Source organism: Chroicocephalus ridibundus, chromosome 4 (assembly GCF_963924245.1).
Source record: "Chroicocephalus ridibundus chromosome 4, bChrRid1.1, whole genome shotgun sequence".
Lineage (NCBI taxonomy): Eukaryota > Metazoa > Chordata > Aves > Charadriiformes > Laridae > Chroicocephalus > Chroicocephalus ridibundus.
The window spans coordinates 49921680-49943143 of record NC_086287.1 but is presented as its reverse complement, the minus strand read 5'-3'; the positions used below and the strand labels follow the sequence as shown (position 1 = coordinate 49943143).

General features: G+C 37.2%; 1 protein-coding gene across 7 annotated transcripts in view; it reads right to left on the bottom strand.

Moving 5' to 3' along the window:
• LRRC4C (leucine rich repeat containing 4C) overlaps positions 1–21464 on the bottom strand; it is a 563896-nt gene that overhangs the window by 349030 nt on the left and 193402 nt on the right. The window contains exon 2 of one of the 7 annotated variants that reach the window (XM_063332664.1): positions 20361–20406. The exons of 5 other annotated variants lie outside the window; for them this stretch is intronic. The gene's annotated coding sequence lies outside the window, so the exon portion shown is untranslated. Of the gene's footprint in view, positions 1–6972; positions 6989–20360; positions 20407–21464 lie in introns of those variants that run through there. One more of the 7 variants, XM_063332668.1, reaches the window with a different exon arrangement.

Genomic DNA, 21464 nt, shown 5'->3' with positions numbered 1-21464 from the left:
CTGCATGAAACCTTGTAGCTGTGTGTAAGCAGAATCTTGACTAATCCAGACCGACAGTCAAAAAGATAAAACAATTCAACAAAATGGAATAATATTTATCATTATATTTTTGTGTCATCTTCTTTTAATTTAGAGTTTAGCAGGAATCATTTTATTGCTAACCGATTTTTAGTCATAACAGCTAGAGAACAATCCGTACTGGAGGCTTCTGCAAAAGAGTATATAAGGAAAGTTTGAGAGATGATCAGAAGAAAGTAAACTTAACACAAGCAAGAGGTCATCCCAAGTACTAAAAAGAAGCAGGAGAGAAGGCATAGAGCAGAAAGTGAAAGAAACAAAGGAAGGAAATTATGTATAGAATTGAAAGGATGTTGTGGTTTAACTCCAGTAGGCAGCTAAGCACACATAGCTGCTCACTTACTTCTCCCCCTGCGGTGGAACGGGGGAGAGAATCACAAAGGTAAAACTGAAAACTCATGGGTTGAGATAAAGATAGTTTAGTAAGACAAAAAAGGGAGGGGAAAAAAAAAAAAACAAAACAAGAAAAACAAGTGATGAAAAAAACCCAACCAAACCCAACTGCTCACCACCAGCCAACCAATGCCCAGCCAGTCCACAAGCAACGGCAGTCTCCGCACACTTTGTCTCCTTCCCAATTTTTATTGCCGAGCATGACGTCATATGGTATGGGATATCCCTGGGGTCAGCTGCCCCAGCTGTGTCCCCTCCCAAGGTCCTGCGCACCCCCAGCTTACTCACTGGTGGGGCAGCGTGAGAGGCAGAAAAGTCCTCGATACTGTGGAAGCACTGCTCAGCAATAACACATTCCTGTGTTGCCAACACTGTTTTTAGCACAAATCCATACAAGCTATTATGAAGAAAATTAATGCTATCCCATCTAAAACCAGTACAATGGTCTTCAGAGTGTAAGACCTAAAAGACCTCAGCACTGAAACAAAAAGGAAGTTAAGAATTGCAAAAATGCTCTGACGGTGAGTTGAAGGTGAACTTTAGGTTTTATAAGGGTAGAGATCAAATGGGATTTGAGACAGATGATGTGAGGTGGATTTAGTCAAACAATACGGGAAGTGATTTCAGCATATAACCCGAGAGACCTACCAGTCATAAAGAGAATTAGCTAGCATTACACTAGGAGAATATCAATTGAGATTATTATTTTTACAGGATGCAGCTAATCTGTGGAGAAAATAACTTGTTTGTTCTGAATTTCTGTCCATTCTTCTTGCAAATCAAATAGTCTTTTTGTAATTCAGATTCACTTGGAAGTACTCCCACGCTTCTCTCCTGCCCCACTACTACTATGGCATAATCGTCATTCTGGTTTTAGATTATCTTATCTGAGTCATGATCTTATCTTGAATAAATGTAGTCCATTCCCCCATCCTCACTGCAAGCTGTTAAAATGGCTTTAGGAATATACATATATATAAAAATATAGATTTTTATATAAAAGTACATTTTCTCAGGTGCCCTAGTACAAGATAAATAACTTCTCCAGATGCAGCGAAGGCGTTTCATAGAGTTGTTTATATTGGAAAAGACCTTTAAGATCATCGAGTTCAGTCATAAGAGAATAAGAATACATTAACAGCAATTAGAACATAAAAGTGTAAGAAAATATTAACAGCAACAACAAATGTGTAAGTCCACTATTCCTAGAAAAAAAAAAAGGAACAAACAATAAGGCTGAAGAAAAAAGACCCACAACTTCAGTGAATAGCAAAGCTACAAACAACGTGTATACTTATTATAGAACAGATTCTAAAAGATGTTCCTGACTGTTTTAATGGCATTTTAAAATCAGTGGATGGAGAGAAAGCAAGGTTCTAATGTAGCTGGATTTTAGAAAATCATTATCCAAATCTTAATGTCAAAACAAACCAAAATTACTTTGGATAACATTAAAGAAGCGTGGTTTTCAGTAAAGTTTTGCTGTAAATTAGTATTATAGAAACTAGAAATAACTTCTTCCATACAGATTTTACTGTCAGGGACCAATCCAATGTCACCATTAAATAGGGATAGAGAACCTCACAGTTTTTTCCACCTGATTTTGCTTTCCAGGATGAAATACACACTTCTCTCTCAGTTTCTCTCCTAACAGGAGAAAGATTAAAATGGCCACAGATAAGGATCTTATGTTATCAATTTCAAAGACATTTCAGTGAGGAGTCTAGGCCAATAATTACAACTATCGTTATTTGTATGCTGCGTTCCTTTGATTTTTTGAGAAGAAAATAAATTCTCAAGGACACTTTTATTATGAAAAAATGCTTACATTAAAGATGTATTCTCTGGTCAAAACCGGACAGACAAATATTCAAAATCCCAATTAATTTCAATAGTTTTACCTGGGATCTGGGAACAAGTAAAGCAGGGTCTTGAACCTGAAACACCTACATTAGAAATCAGTATCCTGCTAATGAGTTATTGACTTTTCTGCATTTTTTTCCTTGGCTTGCTTTGATTAAGAATGGGGGGAAAAATGTAAAATCTTTTAAAAAAAATCACCAATAGCAAAAATCATGCTTTTATGACTGAGACTGACATCAGATGCAAAACTAAATGCGACACTGATAATATATTTTCATCAACCTACGTAGGGTCTCTCAATATCTGAGAAGAAAATAATGTCCAGAACTTGTAACATCTGTCTTTTTTAACTTCACAGTTCATTTCTGAATTTGCAAACAAATTCTCTGAGGGCAGAACAGAGAGTAAAAGCTTCTGTATTTTTCAAATCTGTTGATCTTCAGTTTCAGTGTCATATTTTGACAAGTTTATTACAGTATATACGTGAGTAGAAAAATTGAAAGACCTTTGAATCAAAACAAACTGAACATGAATATTTAAAAGTGCTAAAATATTTGAAAACACTTGGGAATGGAAACTTGGTGTAGTTGATTTACTACAAAAATGCAATAGTCGATCACGTTTGAAATCTCATTCTTGTTGGAGTGGGTTGCTCAGGTTTCAGTAAACTTCACAGGAGAAAGAGAAATGTAGGACTTTATTGCAAGATCTAGTCACAGATATACTCATTTTTTTCTGCATTTATACTTTCTAAAAAGTTAATAATCACGTTAAGATAATTTAATGACCATCACTTTATCTATTTGTTCTCCATGACCAATATCGACAAATCCTAGCCAGCTTTATCTTTTCTGTTTAAACATGCTTATGAAAATATTTATTAACTCTGGTCTCACAACCAGGATTATGAATTGTCAAACCAGCTTCTCCAGACATAGAAAACACCTAAGTTTTATGAATAATGTATGCAACTGAGCAAGGGACAGGTGGGAGACAAAAATAGTAAGGGAGAATCTTTCTTCTGGTTCTCACTTCCAAGGCAACATCCATCTCAAGTTAAGACCTTGAAGTGACAGAAGTAATACAGACGCAGACAACTATTTCACATAAGTCTCTAGGACTTTAATGTTTACTTATATTAAATTTTCCTCTGTCCTTTGAGGGAGCTGAGAAAAACTTTCAGACAAAGAAGATACTTTTAAAATACATATAATAAGCATATTTAAAAAGGAGAAAATGAGATATGGATTCCAGGATTATAATGATGATGATTAAAAGGAAGAACAATTCAAATGAAGGACTGAAATAATGCTGATAGATTAAAGCAGGAAAATAGAAATGAACAGGAATTATTTGATAATTGTTTAAAAATTAAAGAAACATTGAAATTAGAACTGTTTATAATTATTACTGTTGATTAATTTCTTACAGTGGGTGAAGAGGGGAACCCTGGAAATTACATCAGTTTGACATACTGACAATTAAAGCAAAAAAGTAAATCAGTGAAACAGAACTCTGGTCTCCTCACGCTTACTGCATTCAATCCAGAGTATCTGAAAGATAAGAAAGGCCTTAAGAATACTTTTAGGAATTAGTTGTACCTCCGCAACAGATACCAGTTTCTCTACCCTATTTCTTTCCCTTCTTACTGCCTCAAGGGGACAGGCTGGAGAAATACTAGTAAAAAGAACGGGAATTGCCAGTATATTTTGGAGCAGCAGAATTAACGGCAGTTGTGTTTTCTCAGAAGTCAGGCATTGAACCAGCACAGTTTTGAATATTGCTTTCTTATGACAATGGTTGTTATGATGACAGCAGCAAATGTCAGGCCATGAATCCACTTACAATGCAATAATCGCATCACAAGTAATCAAACAGACAAATGTTCTAAACTCTGTACAGTTTTAAGGTTAGAGTATGCCAATAATTCTCAGTGCCAACACTGCAAGAGTATAAATTACCTATTCTTAGGAACATTTTCCCAGTGACTAACCTGTATTCCTGGCAGTAGCAACCCACAAGAAAAAAAACGTGATTTCCTAAGACATGCTCAATCAAACTCCTTGAGTGGAAATAACCAGTAACAAGACCTTGACCAGGAGTTTCCGGATTCAAAGCTCAGGTATCACGACACAAAGGCTTTAAACACATATGTGACTTCCCACGCACACCAGAGCTCCGAATGTGCAGCAACCAGTTGGTACGTACAACACAGTCAATCCCAACACGTTCCTTTCCTACCTTATCCTTCAAGTTAACCGTTTAAAAGCTTACCCAGAAGACCAATGCTCCTCTCTTGTCTATTTCCTGCTCACTACAAAAGTACTATCTCCTCCTATATGAAAACTGAAGGATACTGATTTAGATAAAGACAAGAACCAGAAAAACGTGCTTGGGTGACTTAGGTGCTGTTTGGTCCCGCTCTTGCACCATCAAGATGTTGCTGAGAGCTCTGCCTCAACTGCTCTTACAACCTTCACTGGGGTATAGCTGCAAACCCAACCAAGACCAAACCATCGGCTCCCAAATCTCTAGTTTGGGAATGCTGGTCTTTTCCTAGTTGCTATACATTTATGTTTGTCTCCAGCCTTACTCGTATTTACTGCCATCCCATACTGTCGGTCTCCTGTATCCACATTTACATCTATTTGTTGATTATAGCCAGAATATACGACTCACACATAGCAAACACAGTATATAACTACTTCAAGTTTCCAGCATTTTTCAATTTCTAATTTCTCATGTTACTCTGAATATTAGGCCAGAAGACAGTATTGTATGTAGTCATCTGATCTGACTGATTACATCACAGGGTGCCTCCATGGTCATTACACTTTTACTACGAATACTTTGTAACATAATGTATTTCTTTTAAAGAAAAACTCCAAAGTTCAGGATCTCATTTATTACTGCGAAGACACAAACCCTAACTTTTATACTTACATACTCAGACCTGAAAACAGTGAAGTATGAAAAAAGATCCTTTCTAAAGACATATAATTTGAAATTTCACACAAACACACAGAAAACTGAAGAATGCTTACTCAAACTCAAACTAGTAAAAACTGTATATTGAGCGGGCATTTAAACACAGAAGTGATCAGGAGAGCAGAGCACCCTTTCCTCCTCCCACTGGACACACTACTTATTTCAGCAATAGAGAGCATAAAACATTGGGAAAGCAGCACTCTCCACAATAGCCAGTGGAATATGGCCACTAGATGCTTTGGAAGGAGAGCCAAAGAATGCGCCCACGCTTTCAGTAGAAATGTGTTTATCTTCTCACATGAAGAATTAGAGTATAAAGAGAAAGCAGACATTTATAGAAATAACTCTTTACAAAGTTATAATAAAAGCAGGTATCAGAGAGTTTAATGAGAGACCTAAAACCTCATGTTTCAAGATTGGATCTAATCTCTAATTTTTAAGAGCAAGGGAGAGAGCTAAGATTTCTGTGAGAGTGCACATCCCTAACAGCATTTCTTGCATGTTATTTTCAAGAACCTTTGCCTGGCCACTTTCGAAGCTCTGATGGGTGTTCTTCTGAATAAAAGACCAGGAAGTATTCTAAAGAATCAGTTTTGTTCATCGTAAGTATACATTTGTCAAAATAAAATGTTTCTGTGATTCTCTAGATAAATCTTAAAAATAACTGCATCTTTATATTAGAATATTTGATTTACCAGGATTTCAAGTTCACTCATCATAATAAACTCCTAAAGCAGAATCAAGCAAAAACATCAAGGAGCACAAACACTCCATTCTCTTTAGCCAACACAACTAGATACAAAAGCAGCAAATGGAGGTGTTTCATTCTGTGAGGGATTATTTATGAAGAAATCAGAGCAGCACAGTGTGTGATAAAATGGATGGGCTGTGTGGTGCAGTGTGCAGGTTATTACTTCTGCAAATTGACCAAACTTTTCCAGTACTCAGAGACACCAAATATCAGATGACCACACACTGCTGGCCTCAGCAGTGCAGCAACAAGTAATTCATTACAGAAGATTAGAACATATATACACAAGGTCAACAGACTAATCAGTTCTGAGGTACTATTTTTCTGGTCAATGCTGCCTCTAAGAACATATTTTCTTGTCTGTTGACCGGTGCACTGATAGGATATGTATTAAAGTTATGAGAAATTTCAGTGTCCTGCAACCTAATAACTCTCACCATTGCTAAGATTTTTCTTGAGTCTGCCTAAATTTCTAATTTTTTAAAATTTATTTCTATAAAAATACATTAACTGTGTTTTTACTGGAAGCAAGTAACACTAACCTGTTTGAAGGTCAGGAAATAGATTCTTTCAGTTTAATTTTATATGCCCTTGTAACAGTTTCTTAGACAGCTAGAGTGTTGATGGTAATTGTCAATTCCCACAGAGATGAATTTTCACTTCTGTGGCTCTCTGTGAAACACCTAATGTAAAGATTAATTGCAGCAGAAATAGCTCTGACTATACCATTTTAGTTCCTGTCAAAGCTATTTTGTCAGAGTTTGAAAGAATCCCCCCAGATTTAGAATGAGCACAGGTTATAGGAACAGAATATATTATTAAGAAAGTTTCAGAACATGCTATATCTTTAAGGGAATCCATAAAACGGATTTCAAGCAGAAGAAAAGATGAAGACTTACCTGAAAGCGTAAAGGGGAAAAAAAAACCACAGTAAGAGAAGTAGGAGAGGAAGTGTTTCCAGGCAATTTTGATGCTTTGCAGATGTCCTGAATAACAAAGACACGATAGTCCTAGTATACAGAGAACCACAGAGAGGATTATCTGGCTGAGGGACAGAGTTTGCTGTTGTGTCAGTAAAGAAAAGTATTGCTGACAACAAAAACTTAAAAAAAGAGAAAAACTCCAAGCAATCTGGAACCTGGAGTTTGTCAGAGACAATGCAAAAGAAGCTTACTCCAACAAACACAGCAATAGCTGCTGAATGTAGTTCTATTTGTTATATACGTGTACTACGCGTTCCAGTGGGATTCTGTAGGATGCCGACACCACACAAGTATCACGACCGGACTGGGTGGTCCACTGAGACAGTGAGTGAATGTGGTGCATCAGCGGGACTCGGGCTGCAGCAGCAGCTTGAGCTAACAAACAGCTGTGTGGGAGCGTAACCAAACTCTGCTGAGGGGAGCAAAAGCACATGCAAGCAAACTGCTCTCTCCCCTCTGACGTGACGGTTTCAGTTTAGGAATAGGAAAGGCATATAATCATTCAGTAAATCTGAATCCATGCTGCAATGGTACAGTGGAGACCATTCCCTCCCACCACCTTTCCTTCCTCTCTTTCACCCTAAACAATTCTTAATTAATTATAAATTTGCTTTAACTTCATTCTCAGAATTGTCTTAGTATTTGTGACCTTGCAATGTAAAGGTGGAGGCATTTTCACCTTTGTTGCAAACATAGTTTCTGTTATATTTCATATGAGTTGTGTTTATTGATATCAAAGTGGACAATTATGTTTTGGGAACTTTATATGGCATCATACTGCCATTGAATGCAATATGGATCTCAGTGCTTTAATGAGATAACAGCATAGAAATATTATACAGAAAATAATTTAGCAAAGCTTTCGGGCAGTTATGTTATATATACATATAAATATATATATATATGTATGCCCTGAAACTTTTTGCTGTAATTTCTTTCATTATTTAAATGAACAAAAAGTTTTAAAATGATGTATTGACCCTTTCCTGCATTACTGTTATAGTTCCCTATTTGAGGGGGATTGTTTACTTTTAAGTAGGCAGTAAAACATCCTAAATCCAATTTTCACTTGCAGGATGAAACTTAACTTAAAATCATAAGACTTGACTAAGATGCCATTCAGCATGCCTTGTACTTCGTATCAATTTCTTGTTCTAGATTTCATGATCTAGTTCAATTGTGTTGTTTTCATGTGCAGGCTTTGAATAACTTGTAATATAGGAAAGAAAATCAAGGCAAAACACAGAAGATTAAACAAGAAAACCACAACAAATCTTGTTTGTTTACAATAGATACGATTAATACTAGATTTTTGATGAATTATTGCCAGTTTCTTGCTATAATTGTTATTATCTTTTAATAATGAACCTTCTTTACCATATTACCAATTCTTATAAATAAAACTATTGAAACTCAGTAAGGTCGTAGAGCTGAAAGGAATCAGAATGTGTTTATTCTTTACTTAAACTGGATAGATCAATATATTGTACCACATTGGAAGATAAATGATTACAAGTTAACGACACAAGTCTCATATTCCATCAGTTTGGTGAATTGTAATCAGTCATCTCATTGCCCTTCTCTGTCTGTCCTTTTAGAGTTACTATGACACATACGTATCCTCAATAGTCTTTGTCATTTCTTCTACTCACCTTTTGTCTCCCATTGAAAAACATAGGAACATAAAGCTAAATTAGCTTAAAATAAACGTAGTGGCTTCAGGACATGACTTGATTTTCTCTTTGTTTTTAACCATCAACAACTCATCTATACAAGGGAATACTGAGAAATGTATTATGATGGATGGATATTTTTGCATGAACTCTAAAAAAAGAAAAATTATTTAATGGAGATGAATGATAAATGGCCAAGGACTTACACCTTTGACTTTCAGACTAACTTGTTTGACAGCTGCATGTAATTCTGGTGTGTCCAGTCCTTTGGATCTTCTAATTCAATTTACTCTGATATGATTTATTAATTTTAGGTTTACTTAAGTTAATGAAGGGTACTTATTTTTCCCCCATGTGAGTCATTTTGGTATTACAGACATTACCATTTTTTCATTAATTTGATCTCTTATGCTCTTGTCATGCCTGTTGAGTTTTTTGCCTGTTCACACTATGTGTTTGACACAATATATTGTGGAATATGCTGTGATTTGGGTAATGATAGAGATGCATCCTTTTAGATTAAATGCTTTTAGCTGCTGTGATTTCAGGGACTGAGTTTGATGGACCAGTCTTTACAAATGATCACTTCCAGCCACTTGCTTCAATACTTCCAGGATATCTGATGATAGTCTTAGCAAAAGCTATTTTGAGTCCAGCAGGCTGCTGCATCATTTTATATAGTCTTCAGTAGAAGTAGTTAATTGCATTCCTGCCTCGCATGTAATTCATGTATTACAAAGAGCTTTATAGTCAGTCAAACTGAGGTAATATTAATTGAGCAACTTGTGAAGGAAGTCCTTTTTTCTGTTATTTTTCTTATTGTGGGTTTTTTTTCCCCTTCCCAGATTGAACCTTTCTCTTTATTCATAATTCTCTTGACAGAGCAATTTTCTATTAGAATGCTAAAGTGACATTCAAATAAAATTGAGTCAATTTTGTTAAATTTTTCTAGAAAAAGAGTTTTGTATGCATCAAAATGAAGTTTCTGAGATTTCTTACAATTTTCTATTAATTTTTCTTTTTTCTTCTTTTAAATTTCAGAGTGTGCTTCTATGGCTTCAGAATCTTTTGTATTAAGAAACCATTGAAGTTCCCAATTCACTTGGGTGCTTTAAAAAAATTAATCTTTCTTGTGTTCTCCTTAACTTTAGAGGACAGAGAATTACTGTCCACCGTGAACACATAGTAGAGTCAAGAATAAAGCCTTTTGAAAATACAGACTAGCATTGTGCACTGTGACGTGTTACAGTATTTCACCTTTAAATAAAGTCCATAATTTAAAAACAAAAAACCAAACAAAAACAGTATTTAAACAGAATTTACTCATAATTTTCTGGTACTGGTATGTAATTGCTGATGCTGTATTTTTGGATAATGTTTTGATTCCATTTTCAGTAAGTTGACATTGTGAGGTCAACCTCAAGTCTACACATTTTAGTGAGATCATTCTGCTTTTAAAAAATAGTTGTCTACACCCATTTAAGGAAATTGGCTGGCACTCCTGTTCCTGAGTGACACCCTCTACTAGAGTTTATTTCCCTCCTCCATACTTGTGATAGTACTGACTTGGAGTTATATAGTGTGTTCATGTTCATGTTAGAAAAACAACTCAGCCTGTCTCAAAGCTGCACAGAAAAATGTCTGATACAGGAAACAGAAATGTGTATTTTTTTTCTTCCCCTAACTGCACTGTTGTAGTTACCTAGAAGACAGGTAGGATGCAGAGTGGAGCTGCTTAGCAGTTTATATCAAGTGAGGGAGAAAGCAGTTCAGTGACACAACTGTCATTTTTAAATAAAATTACCCGTTTGCTGAAAAGTGACCGTGTTAATGAGTTCCACAGACACGGGCTATACAGGGTGCTGTTTCCTTCCACTACTTTCTTGAACTACTTTTTCACCCTTCTTCAGAAACTGTCATGCATTTTGATTAGGAAAAAAACTCTTGCTTCTGCTCTGTAATTTTATGAGCAATTCTTACCTAACCTGCAAGGTTTTAAGAAAAAAAATATCATTTGTGTTAATTTTAGGAAAATAAGTAGAAACTTTTCTACATATTTGTTGCCTTGAATTGTATAGTTTGGACCTGTGCTGTGGAATGAAAAATATGGATTCACACAGTACAGGTGTAGTGTTTAATGTAACACTACATATATAACAGTTACTGTGCTGGGGTGCTGGTATAGAGTGAATAATGCAAATAGCAGTTAGAGACATCTGTCCAAGATCTCCATGAATGAAAAAATGAATGCCACTAATTCTAACAACCAATCCAAAACCTTAACTGAAAGACTGATCCTTCTTTCCAAATAAGAGTGTAAACAGCTGCTTGTGTTTGCAAGACACATCTTAGAACTCATCAGAATTTGCCACCATGCAATAGAATTTATCACACATTAAGCATATACGTACAGCAGGAGAGTTTTTGGTGAGCCTAAGCAGCCAATTTCTACATAGCTGACAGGTGTGATGCTATACTAAGCAGAACCAAACAATGCACTTTCTCGCGAGAAACAAGTCTACACAGCTATTATGCTCAAACAACTTTCAGCACTTAGTTCTGAAAATTTTTTTACTTTCTTATTTATTTTTTTTTTTTACACTACACATTACCATAACAGAAATTCCCCCTTTTTATCTCTAGCTGTATGGTTCACTATTTAAATATTGCATGTGTGGAATTATTGCGGACATACAGCCTTCAAGAATGCATGGCATGCCATGCCATGCCCCCACCATCTGCTCAGAGAAGCTTATATGGGCACTAAGCTCACAGTTTTCTACTTTTACGTATGAGTATAATAAGAGAGAACACTCAGTCATTATTTATCTTCAGATACCTTTAAGTGCCCATCCATGGAGACAACATTTCAGATGACAGAATTTTTCAGATTCTGCTTTCTATCTAAAAAAGCAGAAAGAGAAAATTTCTTGGATGCCAGTGTAGTTACAATGCTTACAGGAAACTTCAGCAACCAAATGTGAGAATCTCAGTCACTTATAAGGTGTATAAGGCAGATACGGCAGAGTTATAAAACATTTTATGAAGATCTAGCTTTCACATGAATACAGCACAGGGAAATGTTTCTGACTGAAGGCTGGTTGCCCCAATTACACATGGACAGACATGCAGTCCAATGTGGAATTAAAGGACTCTGTTCTTAAGTGTTGATGCAAGATTCACTGAAATTTAACCCTCAAGTACTTGAAGTTTTAAACTTGCCTGGGCCTTTACACATGTGCACAGGACAGTTCCAGCTCAAAGTTGCATTAATCTAAGAAGGAAAAACCAACACCTCTTTTGACCTTTTGAGTCAGAGGTGATTAATGACAAAAACTTTTTTTTCTTTTTTAATATGTTAGCAAGACAGTATTACAAAGGTAAAGTAAAGCTTGATTTCATTTAGGCATCTTAGCTCAAATCTATGACTTCATTGGTGATGATGACTAGTGATTATATCTAAAGCCAAAAGAACACAGCCAGATATCTAGATGCTGGCTAGATATCTGTAATGCTAGTAAGAACTTTCACAATTAGGACACTAGATTTACATGAGAAGCAAGTCACTAGTCATAAATACAGACTTACATGCTTTACTAAAAATCTAGCATAATGCATTTGTATTTATGTACAGGTATAAAGCATCATTGTAGTCAGCAAGCAGAATATACATGTGTTGTTTGATACCTATAGTGATTAAATAAAAAAATATTTCTGAAAATTTGTTGTTGATTGTACTGTTTAGAAGACCTTTGATGACTTAGGCACAGATACCTTGGTATATGTATGTATAGGCATTAATTTCACTGTTTTTGCATTTACAGAGATCAGAGTTTTACCCTTTCTTTTTTTTGAACTACAATTCTGTGAAATTGCTACTCAAAATGACATTAGGAACATGATCAGTGACCACAGACAGCTCTAAATATGCACTTGAAGCTTTAATAGTATGAAAGTCAAGGGGAAGTGAGGTGTAGTCTTGTGATCAAGTTCAATTTCAAAAATGGTCAAAGTTTGAAATGTCCCTCCCCTCGGAAGAGAATGATAATTTCCAGATATCAAAAATAAACGTGTGTTTTAAGTAAAAGAAATTAATAGTAGTAGTAGCAGTAGTAGTAGTAATAATAATAATAATAATATATTAGTAACTTGATTAATAATATATTAGTCGATTGACATTCTTCAGTAGGAAATGAAATTAATTCATTTAGTTCATTTTCTAGTCACAACACTGTACCAGCATTGACTTTTGTTGAGTTTTGCAAAAACTTCTCCTGCCCTATACTATGTTTTCTGGAACAGAACAAGGAGCAAGACTACAGTGGAATACAATGCACAGTAAGGATTTTCATGTTGTTTTTCTGTATAAAACATTGCTAATTAAATTAAATTTAGAGAAAGTTCCAGTGGAAACTGAAAAGAGTTTTGTGATATCCTTGCATGAACACACAGATTTATTGTGGGTGGAGGTCTCAGTTTCATAAGCAAGTGCGCTTTTCAGTTCAATGCAAAGTATCCCGCAGCTAATGCTTCAGATCTTATTTCTTAACAGTATAGAAGGAGACGACAGAGAGTTGGTGTTTTTCAGTGGGGTTGGGGGAAGAGTTTTATTGTTGCTATGGTAACAAAAAATCTTTTTTGCTTTCTTTTGTCATACCCTACAGTTGGCAGGCTTTAAGCTTTCAGACTGGACAGTCAAGCTTCCTCTCCTATGCATCAACAACTTGCCATAAAGAAGAGGGGAAAAAAAGGGCTGCAATCACATAAAAAAATTGGCTTGGAACTAAGTAGATTTTAAGCTTTTACAGGGCAAACCCCAGTAGCTGATTGGATCACAGTAGGACGTGTTTCTGCAATCTTGAGTAAATAAAAATTGTGATCCAAATAACCTCTAAAGAAAATCTTCTTTACCCTAAGGAAAAAAATAAAATTAAAAATTGTTCCATACGGTAGGATTTCCAGTAGAGAGGAGGATGAGGACTTTCCTGTGTTGTGCCTCTTTGAGAGAGATGTGCCTGTTCTGAGATCTCCTATAAAATCTGAAGAGGCAAACTGCCATGTCTGTTCTTTCCTCCAGGAAAGTGTGTCCCCAAACAACTGGGGTCTGAATCAAAATATCTCCAAATATAGTTATAAGATGACTTCTACACAAATGCAGGATTTGTTAGTTTTCAGTTACTGAAAACAACACTTTCTTTTCTTTCCCAGTACAAAAAAGACAACTTCGGCTCTAAAAATTTATTCTGTAAAAATGGCACTACATGTGCTTAGCGTGTGTGAGATCACATTCTATTTCAGACTTAAAGACCTGTTAGTTTTCCTTAAATGCAAGCACCACACCTTCAATTTACAGCTACAAGTCAACATGATTTCTTCTTTAGAAAAATTCTTTTATCTTCATAATATAGTATCACAGAATCATAGAATTGTCTAGGTTGGAAGGGACCTTTCAGATCATCGACTCCAACCATCAACCTAACTCTGACAAAAACCATCAATAACCATGTCCTTAAGCACCATGTCTACCCGTCTTTTAAATACCTCCAGGGATAACAATTCCAACACTTCCCTGGGCAGCCTGTTCCAATGCTTGATAACCCCTTCAGTGAAGAAATTTTTCCTAATATCCATCCTAAGCCTCTCCTGGCACAACTTGAGGCCATTTCCTCTTGTCTTATAGCTTGTTACTTGGGAGAAGAGACTGACCCCCACCTCACTACAACCTCCTTTCAGGTAGTTGCAGAGAGCAGTAAGGTTGCAGCCTCCTCTTTTCCAGGCTAAACAACCCCAGCTCCCTCAGGTGCTCCTCATAAGACTTGTTCTCCAGACACCTCACCAGCTTCCTGGCCCTTCTCTGGACACGCTCCAACACCTCAATGTTTTTCTTGTAGTAAGGGGCCCAAAACTGGACACAGTACTTGAGGTGGGGCCTCACCAGTGCTGAGTACAGGGGGGACAATCACTTCCCTAGTCCTGCTGGCCACAATGTTCCTGAATCAGGCTAGCATGCTGTTGGCTGCCTTGGCCACCTGGGCACACTGCTGGCTTATATTCAGCCGGCTGTTGACCAACACCCCCAGGTGCTTTTCTGCTGGGCAGCTCTCCAGCTACTCTTCCCCAGTCCTGTGGCACTGCACGGGGTTGTTGGGACCCAAGTGCAGGACCCGGCACTTGGCCTTGTTGAACCTCACACCATTGGTCTTGGCCCTTTGATCCAGCCTGTCCAGATCCCTCTGTAGACCCAACCTACCCTCAAGCAAATCAACACTCCTGCCCAACTTGGTGTCGTCTACAAACTTACTAAGGGTGCATGCAATCCCCTTAGCCAGATCATTGACAAAGATATTAAAGAGAACCAGCGCCAATACCGAGCCCTGGAGAACACCACTCATAACTGGTGTCACGGCTGCCAACTGGATTTAACTCCATTCACCACCACTCCAGCCAGTTTTTTACACAGCAAAGCATACGCCCATCCAAGCTAGGGGCAGCCAGTTTCTCCAGGAACATGCTGTGGGAAACGGCGTCAAAGGTTTTACTAAAGTCCAGGTAGACAACATCCACAGCCTTTCCCTCATGCACCAAGTGGGTCACCTTGTCATAGAAGGAGATTAGGTTTGTCAAGCAGGACCTGTCTCTCATGAACCCATGCTGACTGGGCCTGATCACCTGGTTGTCCTTCATGTGCCACCTAATGCCACTCAGGAAGTTTCCATAACCTTCCCAGGCACTGAGGTCATACTGACAGGCCTGTAGCTCCCCGGATCCTCCTTTCGGCCCTTCTTATAGGTGGGCATCATGTTTGCTAGCCTCCAGTCAACTGGGACCTCCCGGTTTGCCAGGACTGCTGGTAAATGATGGCAAGTGGCTTGGCAAGCACTTCTGCCAGCTCCCTCAGTGCCCTTGGCTGGATCACTCCGGCCCCATAAACTTGTGTATGTCTAGGTGCTGTAGCAGTTCTCTCACCATCTCCCTTTGGATTACGGGGGCTTCATTCTGCTCCCTACCCTACTAGCTCAGGGATTTGGGTACTCAGGGAACAACTGATTCTACTACTGAAGACTGAGGCAAAGAAGGCACTAAATACCTTGGCCTTTTCCTCATCCTTTGTTACCATGTTACTGTCCCCTAAGGAGATTCTCCTTAGTCCTCCTTTTATTACTGATGTATTTATAGATATTTTTTTTTTTATTTTTCTTAACATCTGAAGCCAGGTTAAGTTCTAGTTGGGCTTTGGCCCTTCTAATTTTTTCCCTACATAGCCTCACAATATCGATGTAGTCCCCATGAGTGGCCTGCCCTTTCTTCCAAAGGCCATAAACTCTTCCTTTTTCCCTGAGCTGCAACAATATCTTTCTATTCAGCGAGTCCAGTCTTTTTCCCCCACAGCTCATTTTTCAGCACATGGAGACAGCCTGCTCCCATGCCTTTAAGACTTCCTTCTTGAAAAATGCCCAGCCTTCCTGGACAGCTTTGCCCTCCAGAACCGCCTCCCAAGGGACTCTATCAAGCAGGCTCCTGAAAAGATCAAAGTCCACCCTCCAAAAGTCCAAGGTGGCAGTTCTGCTGACCCCCCTCCTTGCTTCTCTAAGAATCAAAAACTCTATCACTTCATGATCACTATGCCCCAGATGGCCTCCAACCATCACATCCCCCACAGGTCCTCCCCTGTTTACAAACAACAGGTCCAGCAGGGCTCCTTTGCCAGCTGGCTCCCTCACCAGCTGTGTCAGGAAGTTATCCTCAACACACTCCAGAAACCTCCTAGACTGTTCCCTCTCAGCTATATTGTATTCTGAGCAGATATCTGATAGGTTGAAGTCTCCCACGAGGACGAGGGCTAGTGATCTTGAGACTTCTCCCAGCTTCTTGTAGAATATTTCATCATATAATATAAGAACCTTTCTAGTAGATTCTACCAATTCTTTCAAGCCTATCTTATTTCTGAAAAGTTGGAATCTTCCCACTTTGTATTAGTCCTACTTCAGCTCATTTAAGACATTTTTGAAAACACATTTTTTTGTATTTACTTTTCTTTGTAGTTAGGGGTAATAATTAGAATATCCTGCATATTACACAGCAGTCTTCTCTTAATGAGTTCTGTTATATTATCCTCTGAACACTTCTTCAACATTGTTTTAAATGAAAATTTAAGCTGTTGGCAAAAGACTGAAATCTTGCTGCTGAAGCACTCTTTCATCTGCATTGCAAATTAGCAGCTAAGAACACATGTCTACTTGGAAATAATGCAGCAGCGGTAAGGAAATCCCACAAGTTTCAGGATGAGGTTATTCTTCCATAAAATCCATGAACCTGAGCCCTAAGCACAGCTTTGTTCCACTTTAATATTCTCATTACTTTCACAGACTTACTAAATATTATATGACATTAAAGGAACGTATTTCAAGGTCCAAGTCTCTTTTCATGTTTAAAACTGTGTCCATTGCACTTTACAACTGCAAACTCCTAGCGATAGTTAAGTAAATCTTCAGTGATAAAAGGGGCCTTTGTATGAAGGAGCTGTTAGAATTCACACGCAGAAAAATGGGACAAAGTGTTATAATAAAAAACCACACTGGTTACTCCATAGATCATCTCAATTGTTTCTCTAAGACCAAAAAAACTGTGACAGCTAGTTTGAATCAGAAGCTGTGCAAAAAAATCCTATTTTTGAATTAAGAATACACTTTTTAAAATTCCCTTAAAATTGATTCTGGTAACTGCTTTTCTTAAACACCTTTCTGAAAAGATCAATAATATATTTAGACAAAAATTGACATCAGCACACGTTATGACTATAAAGCAAACAACATAAAAAAAAACACCCTAGGAGAAAAATCTTTATTGCTCTACACTTAATGCTAGCTTGCCTAAATCAGTCATTAAACTGACTAAACTAAGTTACTCTTCTGTTCTAGCTACTAAAATTCCTTTGGCCCTTCTGCGCCAGTTTCTGTTCCACTGGGTAACCACTCTGGATGACTGCTCTGCCACTGGTAGGGTGGACATGGAATGATGACAAACAACTATTTTTTCTGCTACCATGTAGGATTCCCCAAATACAATAATCAGATCCTGTACTGGCTGTATGTGCCATAGTTCTTAGCATGATCAAAGCAAACCAGCCACCTCCCTGGGTATTAGCTTTTTTCATCTCCTCACAGCAGTAATGGTTGAACAGAGCAGTAAGATATTGACAGTGCCTCCCTGTCTTATTTTATGTTTTATTTGTTAAAGGAGGCTGGGGTTTCAAAATCTGACAAAACAAATCAGTTTGGTGGCTGCAATACAGACCTCATTCAAGTAGCAACTGTGTAAATAAAATAGCCAAATTCAGAAATGCGGTATTTTCCTTAGGAGACTGCGTTACAGTAAACAGAAGAAGCTGGTCTCTGCTCTCCCACTGAGGTTTCTTCACTTCACATCATTATAACACATCAATAAAGCTGTCTGAGCACCTGCCTGTTGTTATGGGCTATAAATCCCACAGTATTACCAACCACTCCAACTTCATTTTAGCAAATGTCTGTTACTGATTAAATGCTCTATGTTTCAAAGAGTTGCATCTTCAGTTGAAGATGTATGGAAACAGCAAGGCTAACAAATCAGGCAGTGAAAAGGATTAGAGAAAGTTCTCAGTATCCTTGAAAGTGCTACTTTACACTCAGTTATATTAACTCAAAGTATATTAATTACCATAACTAGGAGACTAGGTCTTACTTTCTCCCATGCGAACGCTTGAGAACTTCAAGCGTACACCACTAGTAAAGAAAGAAGCAGCTCTACTGTGCCCTGATGTATTGTATGTGTCTTATTTCTAGCCTCAATTTATTTCACATTTGAATTGTGAGGCCATATTTGCAACTTTTTGATAAAGAATAATCTACATGCAACCTCTTTCCTACAAACATACTTGAAAATTACGACGAGGCCACCTCTTAATCATCACTTTGATAATTTCAGCAGACTGAATTTCTGAAGCCTTTTACTGGCAATGCTTCCCAGATTACAGGCCATTCTTGCAACTCTGCTCTGAATTTGTCTCAGTGTTTTACATTCTCATAAAAATATACCTAATCTGGACATTAATACATATAAAAGTTACACTAACGTTGTAAAAAAAAGCGATATCAAGAAAAGCGATATCGACTTCAGGATCTTACTTGATGCTTGCCTTCTAATCCAACAATATTTTTGGCATAAAAGCCACTTTCAATGCAATAAAAAGCTCATGCAAAACCAGCACAAGATCACATGAGGTAAAATATGAAGCAAAAATACCTTTAACTATTTAAATATTTCTTGCAAAAATCAATAATTCAGATTAAAATGTTTTATATTTCCTGATTCATTTAATGTTGGGACATACAAAGCTCATTTAACCATTCACTCTTTTAACAATTTGTGATTCTCTCTATCAAGGATCATCTAATTCTACTTACACTAGCAATTATCAGAAGTACATGATGTACATTATTTTCTTCTCTATTAAGGTATATTTTTGTTTAAATTTGGCAGACTTTAAAATGTCATGTCAGATGTTTGCTATTAAAATAAAATTGTGAACAAGTACAATGCTGTTGCCTGCCTGTTTTTCATATATTTAATATGAAGAATGGAAGGAATGTAGAGAAAGTCTCTCAAATACTGTTGTTAAGTGGCTTGCATTAAATTCTAGTATTTCCTCAGGAATTACTCTATGCAATCATACACAGAGTTTTATCTTGACCCTGTTTCATTGAAGGTATGAGTGTTTCTTTTCTGCAATTACCTTTGCTATTTGGGGTTTATATTCATCAATGAAGTTCCACTTAAATATCACAGTTAATTATTTTTTTTTTAATTTCATACGGGAATTCATATGTTAATTACCTCTGCCTTCACAAAATGTGCATTGATGGCTTGATTACAGTTGGACACTTTTGTTTCCCCCTTTAAAGCCTTTCTCTGACGGGATCCCTTATGTAAAACTCTATGTAATTAACAAATTTCTCCACAATACAAATATCTACTGAATTTCAATTCTGACCTAACTTGACTTGCCACATTAATTCAATTAAAGTGATTTCCTGGAAGGACATTGTTTATTGATGAGATGACCTAACCGAATATTAGCTTGGCAGGCACCTGTGGTCAATACGGAGCCACACAGAAATCTGGAGCAGAAAAGCAATCAGATTGAAAACTGCTTACCAGTTCCTTTTATAATTAGGCTATTTCAACTCTGAAAACTCCATTTTGAAATGTTCATTATACAACCCACACAAAGGTTTGGGAGATATTCTGTCATTTAGAAACCTATATCTGGAAATTTCCTCTAAAGTTACTGAATTCGTCTGGTGAATATGAAAAATCCATGCAGATACTGGTATTGCCAGGGACTTCTCTTAAGAAGATAAAAGGTGTCTATAAAGCAAACAGTAGTGGCGTAAGGAGTGATGCAATCAGCTTATGGATTTTCAGTCCTCTCAGGAAAAGGGACAGGGTTTAGTTGAAAGCAGATGTGTCCCGAAGAAGACGATGTGTGCTTGTGCAGAGGAGGGTCCAGAAAGGGTCTGGCTCCTTTGACCACAGGATGGTGTTTCATGACACATAATAGAGTCCAGATAGATCAAAAAATATTTTGCTTACCAAATTACACGCCTCCTTATGACTGAGGGGAGACAGTAACAGAAACCTGTAGAGAGGCAGAAAAATTGTGACTAACCCTAAAAATTTAGGAAGAAGTAGAATATTCACAGCAAGGAACAAAGGAAGGAAAATGAGTCTGCATGCCAAGCATCTAAGCCGATCGCATACTAATCAAAGTATTACAAAGGTGTTCAGACCTCTAGGAGGACCTGGTTGCCTAGTACAGATTACAAAAATAAGAAGATTAGCTGAACAGAAAGAATTGGGCCTTGTGATAATTAAGAAATTTAATTAAATAGCTGGCTATTGGGAAAGGAATACTGTGTGCAACAGACTGCTCAGCAACAGATACAGTGTCCTATGACAATTTTCTAATGCTTGACATCTTATTTTATGACAAAATTTCTATATAGCAGAGAGGTGGAACCAGAGGAGAGCAAACACAGTTTGTACACTTGGGGAAAAAATAAAGCTGAGGAGTTTCAGATTTTGAACTAAATTGCAGTTCTCATAAAAATACTGGGAAAAAAACCCCACAGTTAAATGAGTAACAGCTAGTAATTACTTTCTATGACAAAATAAAAGGTTTTATGTAGGTTTCACATACTACCATTTGAGTTCCGGGTTTTGACACTGCCTCATCTGATATGCTCATAAACAGGAGAGAAAGCACAGTCTAGATGAAAACAGATTAATGCTGAGGCAAAGCTACTTAGAGAACAATTCTCGGAAAGTTACTACCAATGCCATTTCATCAAAATGAAACAATATATCTATTGAAGTTCCCCATTGATTCAGGCCTACTCAGTGTTTTCATTAATGATGAGGATGCTGAAAGATAAAACGTGACGGCCAATTGGAAGGACAGGCCTAGAATTGAAAGTTATTTTGACAATGTGGAACTGTGCTTTGAAAAACTAAACCGAAGCAAACCAAATTACCCTTAAACATGGACAATACTCTCAATCTAGGGTAAGTAACCTGCTACACAAATACAGCATGGAAAAATGGTTTCACAGAAAAGGATTTGGAAGTTTTTATGGTTCAGGAGCTAAACATAATTTCATGCTGCTGTAAAAGCAGTAAATTGTATTTGGGATGTAT